Raw genomic sequence first — 15,943 nt, forward strand, 5'->3', positions numbered from 1 at the left:
GAGGGCACAGACAAGAGATATAGGGACACAGTCAGGAGGCATGAGTGCACAGACAGGAGGCATGAGGGCAAATACAGGAGGCATGGAGACACAGGAGGCATGAGTGCACAGACAGGAGGCATTGGGGCAAAAACAGGAGGCATGGAGACACAGTCATGAGGCATGAGGGCACAGACAGGAGGTATGAGGGCACTGACAGGAGGTATGAGGGCAGACAGGAGTCATGAGGACCCAGTCAGGAGTCATGAGGCCACTGACAGGAGGCATGGGTGCACAGTTAGTAGTCATGAGGCCACAGGCTGGAGGCACAAGTGCACAGACAAGAGGCATGAGGGCACAGACAAGAGGCATGAGGACACGGATAGGATTTTTTGAGGGCACATACAGGAGGCATGAGGACACAGGCATAGGCGCACAGGCAGGAGGCATGAGGGCAAAGACAGGAGGCATGAGGGCACAGACAGGAGGCATGAGGACACTGGCATGGGAGCACAGTCAAGAGGCATGAGGGCAAAGACAGGAGGCATGAGGACATAGTCAGGTGGCATGAGGACAGTCAGGTGGCATGAGGGCACAAACAGGAGGCATGAGGGCACAGACAGGAGGCAGGCGGCATGAGGACACAGTCAGGAGGCATGAGGATATTGTCAGGAGGCATGAGGATGTTGTCAGGAGGCATGAGGGCACAGAAAAGAGAGAAGGACACAGGCAGTAGGCAGGAACACACATGCAGTAGGCAGGAACACACAGACAGGAGGCAAAGATACACTGAAAATAGACAAAAACACACAAATAGGGCATGAGGGCACAGACAAGATGTAAGAACGCAGAGGCAAGAGTAAATGGGAGGTAAGAACACAGATTGAAGGCAAGAACACACAGGCAGGAGACATGAGGAATGCAGTATGGATGAGAACGCAAAGTCAAGTATTAGCAAGGGACAGACAGGAGACGTGCACAAAACACACTCATAAAGAAGACAGAAATCCCACGCATCTGCAGGGCCAGAACAGGCGGAAGAGCCTTCTCCTACATCACGGCCAAGACCTGGAATGAGCTCCCTATTGACATCAGACGTGCCCCCTCCCTGAACTTCTTCAAGAAGACCTGGCTCTTCAACTAAACAAAATTGCTACTCCCCCGCCCACCTCCAACGCCTTGAGACCCTCACGGGTGAGTAGGGCGCTTACAATTCCCCTGATTGATTGATGGATTGAGAGTTAAAAGGCAGCAAGCCAGACAAGGGTTTACCAGGTTCCATTAGACTGGAGGCAATGTGCAAAAAAGTAAAAACTATATGTCAGACGCAGACCTTTATCAATGCACCCAGGATCTGAAACAACATTCCTGTATCTATAAGGGCCTCACAAACCCTGCAAAGGAATGAACTAAAGACACTCTTTAAAGAGCACAACATCACAATGCAGTAACAGTTCACTTCTTTGAGAACCCTGTGTCCCTCCAGTTAGTCATTGACACTGCATGGAGCTCCGCAGTAAATAGGATTGGATTATTCTATGATTACAATACCTTCCTCTACTTCATCCCAATTATTTTCAGGGAGAAAAATGAAAGCACTTCTGAGGCAGGGCGTGTATCGCCCCTGCCTACCAAAGAAGTAGCATAATGGGGAGCCACAACCACTGGCCAATAGGGTAAGGGAGCCGCAGGTTGAAAGAGTTTGGGAATCACTGCATTAGTACATTCCGTTTTGTGAGTCGCAAATTGCGAGTCGCAAAAAATCACAATTTGTGACCCGCAAAACGGAATGCTTGTGTATATATTGCCCGTAGTCCTGGTCTTATGTAATGGCGACCGTAACACTTTTCTTCATTTTGTCGCTAGTTTAACAGATTTCTCAATGCTGTGGGAACACTAGAAATGGCTGACAGGACAAAATAGCCCTGGCGACTAATCAGATCACTCTATTTTTAAGACTTGGCTCAAGACGGCGCACATGCACTGTCTCGAACCGCATGCTGTATCTACTTGTGCGCTTACAGCAAGCCCATAAGCTTCCCATTTGCTGTTCCAACCTTGGCCCCGATTTTCGTTTTTCCATTTGTCAAGGGCATGCCTACATCATGCTTCTTCTGGTGTTTAGCCCTCCCTGAGAGCACTGCCCAACTTCCTTGAACCTAGGCAGCGGTCATTTATATACATTGTTTAGGGACTACTTTATCATTTTTCTGAATGGGGGAGGCGTCCCGCCACACATTAGGAGCGCTGTTGTTTTAATTAGCGCCAAACCGATGGCGGGGCATGAGGCAGGTAAATTGTGTGTCACCAGTGATGTATACAGTACTACTCACAATGGGAAACATTTGGTGTTTTAACAAGGAACCTTATTGGCAACTTTCATCGCTGACCAGGCTGAGGCGTGGACGACATTGTGGTAAGCTGAACAACTTCAGTAACTTTGCTGGTGCCTATGCTTGGAACGTCGTCACACTCCCAGTGCAAGTTTGGTGCTGTGCTGTGGGCGCACAGACTGCAGGGGACCACCTTGGAGTTCACTGTGGTGGTGTTGAAGGTTCTGCTGCACGCGTGGGTGTACTAAGCAAACATGGATGTATTGGCCATCATGTGGGTGTTCCTGGCCACTGCACAGCAGGTAAGCATCCCTGGAAGCTCACAGCAGCACCTGTGCCCTTCCTGCTGTGATGCCTCGAGAAGACAGGGCTGTGCCTTGACACATGTGGGTCTTCCTGTCGAAGGAACTACAGCAGTCCATGACTAGTAGCCAGATGTTGTGGCACTTTAGCTCTGCAGAGGGCATTGCACTTGTTCTTTGTGACTTCTGTTGCGTCTGTAGTGTGTTTAAATTAACCCATTAGAGTCTGCATTTTAGGCCCTCATGTTTTTGCTGTGTTAGTTTAGTATGTGGATGAAGCTCCCCTTTCCAAGCTACATGCATGCATGTGGAATGGATAACAAAAAATATGCACATATGTGAAAGATCATTTAAGGACTAAAACGCTGATGTTAATTAACTGGAAAGTCCTTATTATCTGTTTAAAATTACAGCTGAGTCACGGCAATTATAGTTCACGTGCCAACAGAGAATATAATGCCGATCTTTTCACTTTTACAAATGAATGTCTGGTCTGTCAGTCCATTTGCTGTAATTGTAGTAAATGAACATTACGATCCCTAAAATGAAATACTTTGCTAAAAAGACACACGGAACGAGATGGCAACCCGAGAGGGCCTCTCGGCTGCACTTTAAAGTTAATCTCTACTAGGGAATATTGTCTCTGGCACGGATGCCTTTTTAGGTTTTGCCTAGCCAATGCGTACGAAGTACGCATGCGCTAGGAAAAACTTAATGATATCTGTGTGTGGGGACTGGAACGTCCCCAGTCTCCCATTGGCTAGCTCCATAAATGGAGGCTAGCCATTGGGAGACGGCTCTGTCCGTCAATCCCGGACCAGATTCGGGGGCGTTCTTGAGAATTTTTGGCTTTTCGGTACGTCATGCGGCAGTGGGTGGGGTTTGTCGTCCAGGTTTGTTTTGGTCATTCTGCGGCCGTCCGCCGCCGGAGGAAGTCCAGGTGAGTGCTTGTTTTTGCTTCCCGCCGTCCATTCCCGCCCCCCCTTCCCCTGTCCGTGTGCTACAAAATCTTTCCGACCATTCTGCCTTCCCGCCGTCCATTCCCGCCCCCCCTCCCGCTGTCCGTGTGCTACAAAACCTTTCCGACCATTCCCGCCCCCCCTCCCTCCCTCCCGCTGTCCGTGTGCTACAAAACCTTTACGACCATTCTGCCTTCCCGCCGTCCATTCCCGCCCCCCCTCCCGCTGTCCGTGTGCTACAAAACCTTTCCGACCATTCTGTCGTTTCAAGTCGATTCCCTCGATCCAGCTGCTGCACATGAAATTGTCTCCTTTGCTGGCTATAAATGGCCATTAAACCTACTTTATCTGACGTTCTAGCTGTAAACATGCTGTGCAGTATCGTACTTTGCACCAGACTGCAAACTTGTGTGTGTGTGTGTCACTGATGAATTTGTTCTCTGTGACACCGACTTAGATGCTTGCAGAGATAGTCCTAGCGCCACTCATCCCTCCACGCTGGCACTCATCACAATGTCAAGAGAAGAGCCCTTAACGTGGTTGTAGGTGGTAGGCAGGAAATGAGAATGTAGGAGGGTCAAAGGGCTAGTAGAGGGTATGTGGGGGCCGGAGGCATCTCAATTCTGTGCCAACAATCAACACGCTCTACAATATCAAATGTATAGCCTGTGTTGCCACTCTTAACAAAAAGACGTAACGGAAATTAAGTCCGAAGTAGAACTTGTACGATTTCTCCTTTGTCAGCCCACGGTAGTAGCAGTGGCTTCACTTGGGGGGTGCGGACCGCACCGGGTGACACCAGCACATGGGGTGACACCAATACGCTGTGTTGTCTAATGTCCAACTTTGCAGCCTCGCCTCTGCCAGGTGTACCGAGGCTTTAACAGCGAGCAGCTGGACCACGTGTACCAGAATGCACCTGTGATATGTGAAGCTGTTGCTGCCTCAGAGGTCCTGGTGCTGGGCAACAGAGGAGGGAAGATAGACAGACGCAACGTGGACTCCTACTGAGCCTAGAGCAACGTGGGACGGGGCACAGGAGGACAGACAGACAGAGGGCCGACCTCTTACTGAATCTCCCCAGCATGGAGGAGAAGCCGGCCCGGCGGCCGGTAACGCCCCAGTGAAGCTCAGCAGGCAGCAGGCAGAGAGAGGGGGAAGACGGCGATCCGCAGAGGTCAAAACTCCTGCTGGCGCTAAGAGCAGCCGGGGTAGGGCAGGCGGGTGAAGCGCGGACAGACTGATGCAGTCAACTGAACTCCCTCGACGCACTGGAATTTACCGGAGCATCTGTGCCTAGTCGAGCTCCCTCTGCTGCTCCAGGAAGAGCAGGTGAGTGTCTGTTGTTACTGCTGAGGTGTGTAATGTTCTGCTGTGTGTCTGTGATCCTGTCTTGAACCCTACGCAGCCTCCTTTACTCCGTACAGTATCAGAAACACAAGGGTGTAATTATGGTAGTATGCTGACGTTTGTGAATAACCGGTTGCTACTGATGTCGGCAGCCTTGAGGTGCTTGGATGGTACATACATAGCAGAATCCAAGCAGGGTCCTGCATGAGGGCTGGCAGTAGTACAGTGCGAAGATGGGTGGGTGTGATGGAACATCAGATGCATTCACTACAATCTGCGTTTGCATCAATATTTTCTTAAGGTCGGTCCTGGCAGTGTGTGTTTTGAGTACTTGGGGAGAGGGGGCGTAATCTCCTAACGCATGTGACCCCGCCCTGGTTAATTTGTAAAGCAAAGTGTGTGGAGAGAAGATGGCCACGTGTGTCTCTTGGGCTGCTGCGTCCAGTTGGCAGAGGGGGTGGGGGAGATCCCCCTGCCTTCAACTCACGTTTAATGCCTCCTCAACACAACCAAGTGCGTCTAAAGAGGCGACAAGTGTGTGCATGCGGGTTAGATGCCCACTATTATATGCGGCGGTGCCAGTGAACCTTTTTAGCCTGTAGCATTTTCGCATTTAAATATTGACACAGTGAGATGTTAAAAGCGAAACTACAAGTCCCAACATGCAAAGTTCTGTTGACTAACATATCAGGATTGACGAAAGTTATCACACATGGACACTTTTTGACCGTGTTTCCTTCTGTCTTCCTTTGGGTCAATATAGTCCCTCTTTTCTCTAAAACTCATACATTTAAGGAATAAAAGCTCAAAGAGGGTGGAGAAGTCCGAATCGTTGAAACCTGGCTTTAGACACATGGAAGCAAACGACCCGAGAGGCAAGAAAATTAGGCAGGAAAGCTCTTACAGAAATGCTAAAATAAACATTTAGCAAATATTTTCCCAGTACTTATATACATACGCCATTAATGTACTTTCTCTGTATGCTTGAAGACAACCGCACACTGAGCCATTTCTTCTAAACTCTGTAAAATAAGTGTAACTTTCTGTGATTGAAACAAATAACGTTTGGTCTAATGGAATTATCCCTTTCCAAGTTCCGCAGCAGCCCAATTTTGGAGGAAAGATCTATATTACAAAAATGTATGCAGCGGGGTCAATGCGCCTCGAGTGAAGGAAACAGGAAATCCTCATGTGAGGCTGGGCTGCTGATTATTTTTCTGCAGCACGAATACTGTCGAGTTCTTCCGTGGCGCTTGCAATGTTAGTCAACTTAATTGAATTTGAAGTTTAACGAACTATAAAACTGGCCATACATACAGTTTGCTGCTCTTTAGAATTGTATTACGTAAAGCAAGTACCTTTGATCAGATATGCAAGAGTAGCATGTTTACGGAATTAATAACTTTTTGTTCGGGTGATATATTTTCATAACCTGACAATTTATATTTTACTTTGGAGGACATTGTGTGAACGTTCTATTTTTCTCTGGTGAAGGATTTTGTGCATTTTTAAAACTCAAATGAGGCCGAACAAATTATGATAATTCTCGCCTTTAGTACTCTTTAAAGGAAAACTTCGGCATAATAATCCAATCTGTGCATTTTAAGATAATACATCTTCAGCTGCTGTGTTTTTACCGGCGCCCGGTTGAATTTTTAGGTAAATTGACAAAAGGAATGTAACACCCATATCCTGTTGAAAAAGGCGCAATACATTAAGGAACCGGTTGCTACCAATTTTGCGTTCTTCACGCACCCTGCAGTATGTAAATATAAATTAATCACACCATTGTATTTGGGCCCCCTCCTGTCCCCATACGTTTTTTTACATTTGCAATGCAGTGGGTGTGCCCTCGACCACCTAGGGTATTTTCTTTATCAAGAAGTTGCCTCTTTCCTTTGTTGTGCCGAAATGGTTGTGTTTGGAGGTCCATTAGCTGGTAAAATGGGAGAGCGCTTCCGCCGGTTTGTACTTAGCATGAAACAGCCTTATCTTTGGGGCAAGCAAGATTGCATCATAGTCCTCCACAGGCCGACTTTAGCCTGGGTCCCATACCCCGGCCCTGATGGATTCTCAAAAGTTATAATATGCAGGAAAACATATAATGACATTTCCTAGGAGGAAGCAAATATTGGTTAGGCTCGTACACCTAAAAAAATTGAAAACATATGGTTAATCCCTATCTATCATATTTACCTAGATCAGGGTTCGGGAAGAACTTCAGACATGGGAACGCTCAGGTATGGGGACCAGATTCCGGGAAGGGAACGTCTACACGGGACACCACCTGGGACTGCTACTGGGACAGGACAGGGGGGCTCTGTGTGGGTGTGGGTGGGGGGCTCTGTGTGGGGGGGTTTCTGTGTGGCTGTGTGTGTGGGGGGCTCTGTGTGGCTGTGTGTGTAGGGGGGGCTCTGTGTGTGTGGGGGGGGCTCTCTGTGGGTGTTTGTGTGTGGCATTTGCGAGAGATTAAGCTATTGGCATTGTAAATGACAAAATGCCATTTATTTATGTTAAAAAAAAACATAAATAAAAATGTCAAGAGCAATGCCAATAGCTCTAACTTTAACAAAGGCAAAACCATTGCATTGTAAATGCTTGTTAGGGACTGTAAACAAGGACCGTCCTGTTCCACCCCTCCCCCTTACCTCCAGTCCCCCTTACCAACATTCCTGGGTCCTTTTTAATGAACTACATCAACCCAGGCTAAACACAGTATTCATGGTGGCACGCTGACTTCCATGTGATGCTGGGTCACATGATCTCATTTATAATGCACGCACCTCCCACTCATACACAATCAAATATTATATATAAAAAAGCCCCATGCCTGCTGTTTCGCATATAAACATGATACTAACACGCACCTGTGGTTAGACGTGTTACATGCTGTCACAAAGCAGAAGCAGGACCTTGATATTTCTAAACATCACACGAGTGCAATGATTTCCGGAGAACAAGCTGGTCAGAAACAAACTCCTTGAAACATTCTTGCAGCAGGAAACATTTGAATTAAAATAGAGCTTTGGGTTTATGCCGGGGTGGGCCAATCATGGGAAAATGAGGTTTAACACTCCATACTTAGTCCAGTCAGGTAATAAAAGCACGCTCTGATGCAGCCGCGGCCCGTGCAGTAAGAAGGGTGGCGCGATGAGGCTGGGAGGGGGTGATGAGAAGGGAAAATGAATTATTGACTTATTTTCCCGTGCCACCGCCTGTCCAAATCCTCCTAGCCGGCCCCACCACTCTTACCTGCACGGGCCGCGGCTGGTCTGATGAAATATTGAAAACAGATGATTGAGCAAGAATGGAAACCAGTTTTATTCTGCACATGCAACGTCACCCAGAGGTGCAAGACTTCAATCCATACATGGCAACATTTTAGAAGAAAAAAGTGGGAGATTTTAACAAAAATTATCAGGAGAGTGTACTTCTCTCATTGACTTCTATTGAGGCCTGAATCCAGTCTATTGTCATGTATTGGACTTGTAAGTGTGCTGCTGCAGGATTGGATATCAGAAAAGCAAACACACGTAATATACGGAGAAAACGCTGTGGCAGGCACAGAGGGTGAAAAAAATGTTGAGCACGGGTCTGCAGGAGCAGGTTCCTGGCAGTGCATACTCCGGGTCACACAAGACTAGCCCCTTTTCGACAGCAGCTCACAGAGGAATTTAGTTTCTTCTTGCAGGAATCGGGAGGCAGGAGAATAGCCTTGAAATCGGTAGCCTCCCGCCTGTATCAGGAACAGGGCCGGTCCTAGCCATGGGCGGTATGGGCAGCTGCCCAGGGCCTCGCACTCAGGGGGGCCCCGCCGCCGGCCCCGCAGTTGCGGGAATAATAAATAATCATGGGGAAAGGCGCTGCGCAGTGCGCACAGCACTCTCGTCACGCTCGCGCATGGGCCGGGCCGCAGGCAGTAACTAAGGCAGGGAAAGAGGGGGGAACTGAACACTATCTGCGCACGCACGCAAACCTGACCATGGCGCCTGCACGCACCCCACCACCTAGCTTAGTGGTGGTGGTGCCTTAGTGTGGTGGTGACGTGATGCCGGCCTTGCCATGATGCGGGTGACAGTGGGTCCCAGGGCCGTCAATCTGGTAGCGCGCGAAAGCGCTACCAATGACGGCCCTGGACATGTTTTTTTGGCCAGCCCCCGCTCAGTGTGATGCACTCAGCATGCGCACACGCGCCATACGTGAGGCAGCAGTCAGTCACTACCGTCTCGGATCGGGCCGTGTTGGCAGGGCTGCTGCAGGCAGGAGTCGGTCATCGCGTTGTTGAGTTCTGTACTTTAAGGCAAGAGACCTGCGTCACCTGCTTGCTTCAATCGTATATATTATACGTGTGTGTATAAATGTAATCTTCACTGGCACTGCTGATGTGTGTATACATCTCAATTAAAGTCTCCGATTATGCCTCATGGTATCTGTAAGCATTACACTGCCCCAAATGTCTCAATGTTCTAGTGTCCGTTTTAGTACAGTTTCCAATGTTTTTGTTTTTTCGGTTTCATTGTTCGTTTGTCCCTGTATCTTCCTTGCCCAGGGCCCCATGGACCTGTGACAATTTCATTGTCTCTGTGCCTGTGTTTCCCCAGTCTTTTTGTGATCTCCACGCCCCCTGTGTTTCCCCAGTCTTTTTGTGATCTCCACGCCCCTAGTGTTAGTGTTTCTCTGCACAAATGTTACGTATGTGCAGTTTAGAGATATCCTTTGCTTTATGCAGATGCTGTCACTCACCCAGTGTTGGTGGCCTGGTCAGGTGTAATTGACTATGTCCGGTGTCAGCATCTTCGCTTCCTTTCCTTGAGATCATTTCAAGATCCAAAGCTGTAGCCTCACTCTTCTCAAGCGAGCAATGAAAATACACTTTGTTTTTACACTCGTTTAAATAATGTGCTGCAAATCTATTTTTTCAGCACACTTCAGATCCTTTTCGAAGAGGTTTCTGTGCCTAATGACCTCTTTGGGAAAAGAAAAAGAAATCGTGAATCCTAAACTTTGCTTTTTCAGGAACTCGTCTGTAAGTACAGTGCACAAAACAGAGGATTTTTTTTAGATTCTCTTACTATTTTTCAGTACTTTAAAATCACAACTCTCCCGAAAGCTACTGTGAAATAAATCAAAAAGACTTTATAAACTAACACAGGGATTTATTGGCATCTATGGTAACAATCAATGGAGCAATAAAACAAAGTATGAAAAAACAACTTTTTTTATCTCTCTATTTTTAATTAAAACCTCTCAGGTGCAGAGTGTGCTGTGCTAAGTAGACACTGTGGGATTCAACAGCCCAGCTGTTCTGCGAATATCCTTTGTAAATCAGACTATATAGGCTGGTTTTGTTTTGTCAAATGAAATATCACTGTCAGCTCCTAAGTGGCCTAATCGATGCTACAACGTGTATGGCCTAAATCTGACTGTTGCCCAGGATGGTTGGTTGTCTCATGTCCTAAACCCCAGAAGTATGTAGAGTAGGTCATGATGTATAGATTAGCATGATATACCAACTGGGTGTTTCGAATGGTGTATCCTTTGCAGATGAAGTAGAGTAAGAGTTGACTGTGGAACATGATGAGTGCTAAGCAGGTGTCTCAAGGCCACTAATGTCATAAATACACCTCTTTGCTTGTAGCTTTAGGTGCGTGATGAAAAAGATGACAGTGTGTGCCACGTGATGCTTGAGTATGTTGGTGATTTGCCGTACATTCTCACCAATTAATTTGCGAAGTCACTGTCTGTGATGTCACTTAGAGGGGCCTCACATCTTCCCTTTCGCCCAGGGCCTCAGAAGGCCTAGGACCGGCACTGATCAGGAAGGTTGGCATGTATGCTATTCTGCCGTGGCATCTCGAGTCGTTCCCTTTATTTCTTCTTGAAGATGGGGTGGGGGACATAGGTATTGGAGTAGCGTGCTGTTAGGTGTCCACGGTACAACCTCTTAAGTGCAGTTCAACCCTTCCTTCCTCCTACATATGTAACTTGGAAAGAAGGAGAGCAGTCAATCAATGCCTATACCATGCTTGCTTAACTGCAACATCAGAAGTCCCAAAATGGTGATCTCGTAGGATAGAAGCACTTTCTTGGTACCTCTTGCCACGTCTGGTAAGTCGGTTGCCATACTATTGCAAGACTCGTGCAGCTCTGAATTTGGCAGCCGGGTTTGTTTAAGGCTAATGAACCTCTTCTGTGCTGCCTTCTTGTGCCCCAAGTTTAAATTCTAACCCTGTCTGGCCTGGCACCATTATCCTGACCCACTGCTGACTACACCCTCACCTTGTCGCCTACATGGATTCCATGTGTCTGTTTTTAGTTGATTCATTTGGGAATGATTATTGTTGGACCACTAGTTTTATTTTTCACGGGAATTCTGGATGTTAGCTCCGTATTTTCTGTTGTATTTAGTTATTTCAATACACTGAATCAATCTCCATTGATATCCGCGTGCAAAACACCTCGGGGCATGTTAGCAAGAACGTCGTTAAAATTATCGCCGTTTTAGTGGCAGGAAACTGCCGCTAAAATGGCGATAATGGGCTTGCTAATATGCGTTATAGAATTCCAACAGAAGCCCAGATTAGATGTCCTGCACATCTAACCTGGACTTCTATTGGAATTCTATAACGCATTTTAGCAAGCCCATTATCGCCGTTTTAGCTGCAGTTTCCTGCCGCTCAAACGGCAATAATTTTAACGAGGTTCTTGCTAATATGCCCCCTCATTTGTTTCGAGGTCTCTGCTTCTTGGCGCGATTCTCAGTCTCACACAAGTGGAGATTGAACGGTTTCCCAGGCAAGGGTTCAATCTCCAGTTTCAGATATTCCTCTGCTACTAATGGATTTGGGACATTGCTTTCTCAAAAGCATTAAAGTTTGATTTGGGTATTCTGTGAGAGCCCATGCCTCCCTTAAGTAGCTTTCATGTTATAATTCAGCATTATATCGGCGTGAGCGTTCTAATGCTGCTGGTGTTGCAATACAATGTGTCCACGGATGACATGTTGGTTGGATTTACATATTACTTGAGATAATTTCGGTACTGTAAAAGGACAGATGTTCACCTGTACATCCGTGTCTATGACGAGGTTTCAAATCTATAGAATGTGTGGTATGGCTAAAAGAAGAATTGGGCGTAGTTATTATCCATATTAACTGAACTTGTACTGCTGTGGAAGAAGTCAAGCACAAGCTGAAATACATTTTATTTAACCTACACAGACGCCAAAATCCGACGTGTTGGCAGGTATGTATTGTGCATAGGATGCTCAAAATTGTAGTGTGCAACTGGAGAAGATAGGGAATGGCCCGAGTAATATGCAAAGCCGTACTTTCGATGAGTTCTACGTGGAGACGAGTCATGCAGGTCAGGTTTGAACCTGAATGCGTCAGGAACAGTGTGTAGAAACATGCGACTAAAAAGCATGCATATTGACATAGCTCAGAGCTCGGCCATTGCGGAGACCTATTGGCTTTGCCTGTGCTTGTTTAAACTTGCAGACCTGAATACTACTGCAGGACCAACCACCCAGATATCTTCAGATTTACAACAAATCACAAAAAGCAGGTTTTCTGAATAAAGATCTAGTTTTCTGCCAAAATTGGGATGATTCTGACCCGCTTTTCTTTCCCTATTGTGGTGTAAAATCCTGCATAAAAATTGCATGGGAAAAAAGTGTTTTGAGACCTCTGCCATTATCTCAGACACCACTTTACTGATAAACCCGAAACTTTTCAGGAAGGAGCTGAGGTTGATGGACCTTTTCTTGGAAACCATTGTGAAGATTCATCAAAAGAAAGTTGGGTGAGTGGGTGAGTGGGCGCCCACAGGGCGTTGGGCACCCTTAGGAGTTTGGGTTGTAGACTAAGCCTGCGCCATGCATGGAGATGGACTTTTACTGTACATTACAAAACCCATCTATAGTCCCTGAACAAAATAGAGATTAAAGTGACATTACAGTTAGGGAATATAATATTATCTTACTTCACATTTCAAAAAACCTTAAAAATTCACAGAAAAGACCACATTTTAAAGGGACGTTGCATATAGGTGAAAATGTTAAAATAACAAAACCACTGAAATTCACCAACTTGTGCCCTAAATTAACTATAACTTGCACCCTCACCATGCACTGCTTGTACCTACACACATTACATCACTTATGACATGTGCAGTGACTGCGTTGATAACATCGCTAATGACATCTGAAATTACATCCTTGATATCATCGTGAATGGCGAGGGCAGGAGTTATAGTACTTTACAAAACTACAACTGGTGAATATGCATACACACACACACACACACACACACACAGTGACAGTTGCCACCGAGTAGTTATGGTTCAGCAGCACTTTCTTGAAAAGGCATTCTTCGATTTGCTTATTTTAAATGTGATCTGCGTAATTTAATAGGTTAACAATTTTGTATATATTTGTTCGACCTCACAAATTAATCCTGTCAATCACATATAAAAATTTTTGCTCAATGTGATTGGCTGGATTAGGGCTGATTTTAAATTTTTTTGGGTATCTCGGAATTCATGAGTTAACGCTGTCTCTGGAGTTCTGCACTGTCAAAAGAAACGCTTCGACAGCCATTGGACTGCCAATCTCAATCCCAATGGGGACCTACACTAGAACAGTGGTGAGGGATAGTAGACGATGGAAAATATAAGACACTCAGGAGATAAAAACATTGTTTTCGCCTTGTGACTCTCGAGTTTGGTACGACCCGTGAGCTCGCCAACAACCATTTTAAGTGCTAAATTCGACCACCATGCTGTCCCTGATTCTCAAGTCGAAGCAGACTCGTGAATTTCATATACAGTAAAAAAAAAAAAAAAAAAAGCACAAGCAAAGCTATATACCAAAATGAGTGTATGTCTTTCTTGGAAGGCACGAAATAGGTCACATGCTTGACTATAAGCAAGGCCCTGTGTCCAACCTCCACTACGCATTGACCCCCACAGGTTAGGTGTGACCGTGGCTGGGCAATGTCTCCTTTTTCATATGCGATAACTCGCTGATGTATGCAATACATTTTTTTCATTTTGATTATTTACTTCAAAAGCATATAGAAGCAAATGATTTAATGGTGTTGCCTTATTCATATTATGCTTTACCCCTTGGTCGGTTGTCCTCGACTCATCCATTGCTCTTTCACTCTGAATGCTATTACTTTCTTTAGAAAACAATGTCATCAGTACTGATATAAAAGGAATATTGGTGCCGCTAATATTAATTCCCATGCTCCTATGCCCTCCGTAATACTCATAGGCACCTGTTCCTATATTTCTAAATGTAGATCCCTTTTTGAACATAAATTGTTAGATTAAAAACGAATGTATCCAACAGAATATATTTTTCTTGGGCAGTATCTGCAGGCAGGTGAAAGCATGGCAGATTATGTGGAACTCACGTATAGAGCCCCACACAACAGAAAAGTCAGCCTCAATCGGTGGTGGGGGCTGCCTTCTCTTGAGAAGCATTTTTGTGGTTTGGGTAAGGAAACAGTAAGAGTTTCAGAAGACTGGAGCACACATCAAGCTCGACTGGCCAAAAGTCAGTCGTCTGTAAATCCTGTGCTCCCCCACCACCATCACCTCTGTGTTGCCAGTTCTCAATTGAAGCCAGTGACCTTCCATCCAGCCACACACCTTTTCCATACATGTCTTAAACTACTCAGCTGCTACCACCAGATTACCATACATTCAAAGGATGCTCTGGTGCTATCCATGTGGACCTAGACCAAAAGGCTACGTGATTAGTTGAGCTGGATAACTGGGCATAACTAAATGATAAAGAAACTGAGTTAATGATGAATAATCCGTGGTGAACCCCACATGGCAATTTGCTCACTATAGATATCAAAAGGGTAAAGGCAGACTTCTTGAGTTTTACCCAGAAGAAAGGGCCTAAACGAATGGTGTACGGCCCTCCACATTCAAATGGTGTGAATCGGATGCACTAAGCGTGAAACTGATACACTAAAAGCTTGTGGTCTATGGTGGTAGAGACACATTAGAAACCTCTGGGAAAAATCAAAGCACTAACACTGCCACCATCAAAAGACCTCTACAAGTGATCAGCACCGACACTAGTACTGATTCAGTGCCCCTATTTGTACAGCATCCCACCTGAAAGACATTCCAAAAGTCATTAGGTTCTGAGTTGGTTTGCAATATCGGATGCCAATAATTCATATATTACTGCAAGCAAAGAAAGTAGTCAGAAATATGCCAGAATTGTAGGGCCAGCTCTGTGTTTCTTCTTAAAGTGTGGCACTTACACTTCACCACCGCAGTACTGTCCACCATACCTGCTGCTACAATCCAGTACTGTCCACCATACCTGCTGCTACAATCCAGTACTGTCCACCATACCTGCTGCTACAATGCAGTACTGTCCACCATACCTGCTGCTACAATGCAGTACTGTCCACCATACCTGCTGCTACAATGCAGTACTGTCCACCATACCTGCTGCTACACTGCAGTACTGTCCACCATACCTGCTGCTACACTCATGTCCCTGCGAGGACTGTGAGCCTGCATAGCCGCGGCAGAGAGCCATGTCTCCTGCGAGTGGGGAGTCCACATGCATGCACCCCACATTGCCATGCAGCCGGTCACCTGCTGCGCGGATGTCGGCATGAGGCCAGACTGCCTGCATATCCATGTCCCCTTTCTCCACCTACGCTGATGCCTGTATGAGGTCCATGTCCTTACATCCCAGCATTTCTGAAGCACAACTTTGATGCACGTGTGCAGCTAGAAGGACACATCTCCAGCATTTACTGAAGTCATGCAAACCAGAAAATTGAATCAGGTATTGAAATGTTCACATAGCAAACAATAAAAGTCCAGAACGGTATTTGGATGTAGTGCCATGTTAATTGCTACTGTGTCCTTTGTTAAAAATTTGCACAGAAGAGTTATAGAATCACTAGCTACATAAGATGCCCATTCAGAAATAATGTCAATGCCATGAAACAGCTTACAGTTTATGAGCATATTACTC

At 46.0% G+C, this 15,943-nt stretch overlaps 1 protein-coding gene across 1 annotated transcript in view; it reads right to left on the minus strand.

Moving 5' to 3' along the window:
- The window catches only part of CPQ (carboxypeptidase Q), a 2,019,872-nt gene that overhangs the window by 1,290,252 nt on the left and 713,677 nt on the right, over nt 1-15,943 (minus strand). The gene's annotated exons all lie outside the window — the stretch shown is intronic.

The sequence above is a fragment of the Lissotriton vulgaris genome, chromosome 4_1, assembly GCF_964263255.1.
Source record: "Lissotriton vulgaris chromosome 4_1, aLisVul1.2, whole genome shotgun sequence".
Lineage (NCBI taxonomy): Eukaryota > Metazoa > Chordata > Amphibia > Caudata > Salamandridae > Lissotriton > Lissotriton vulgaris.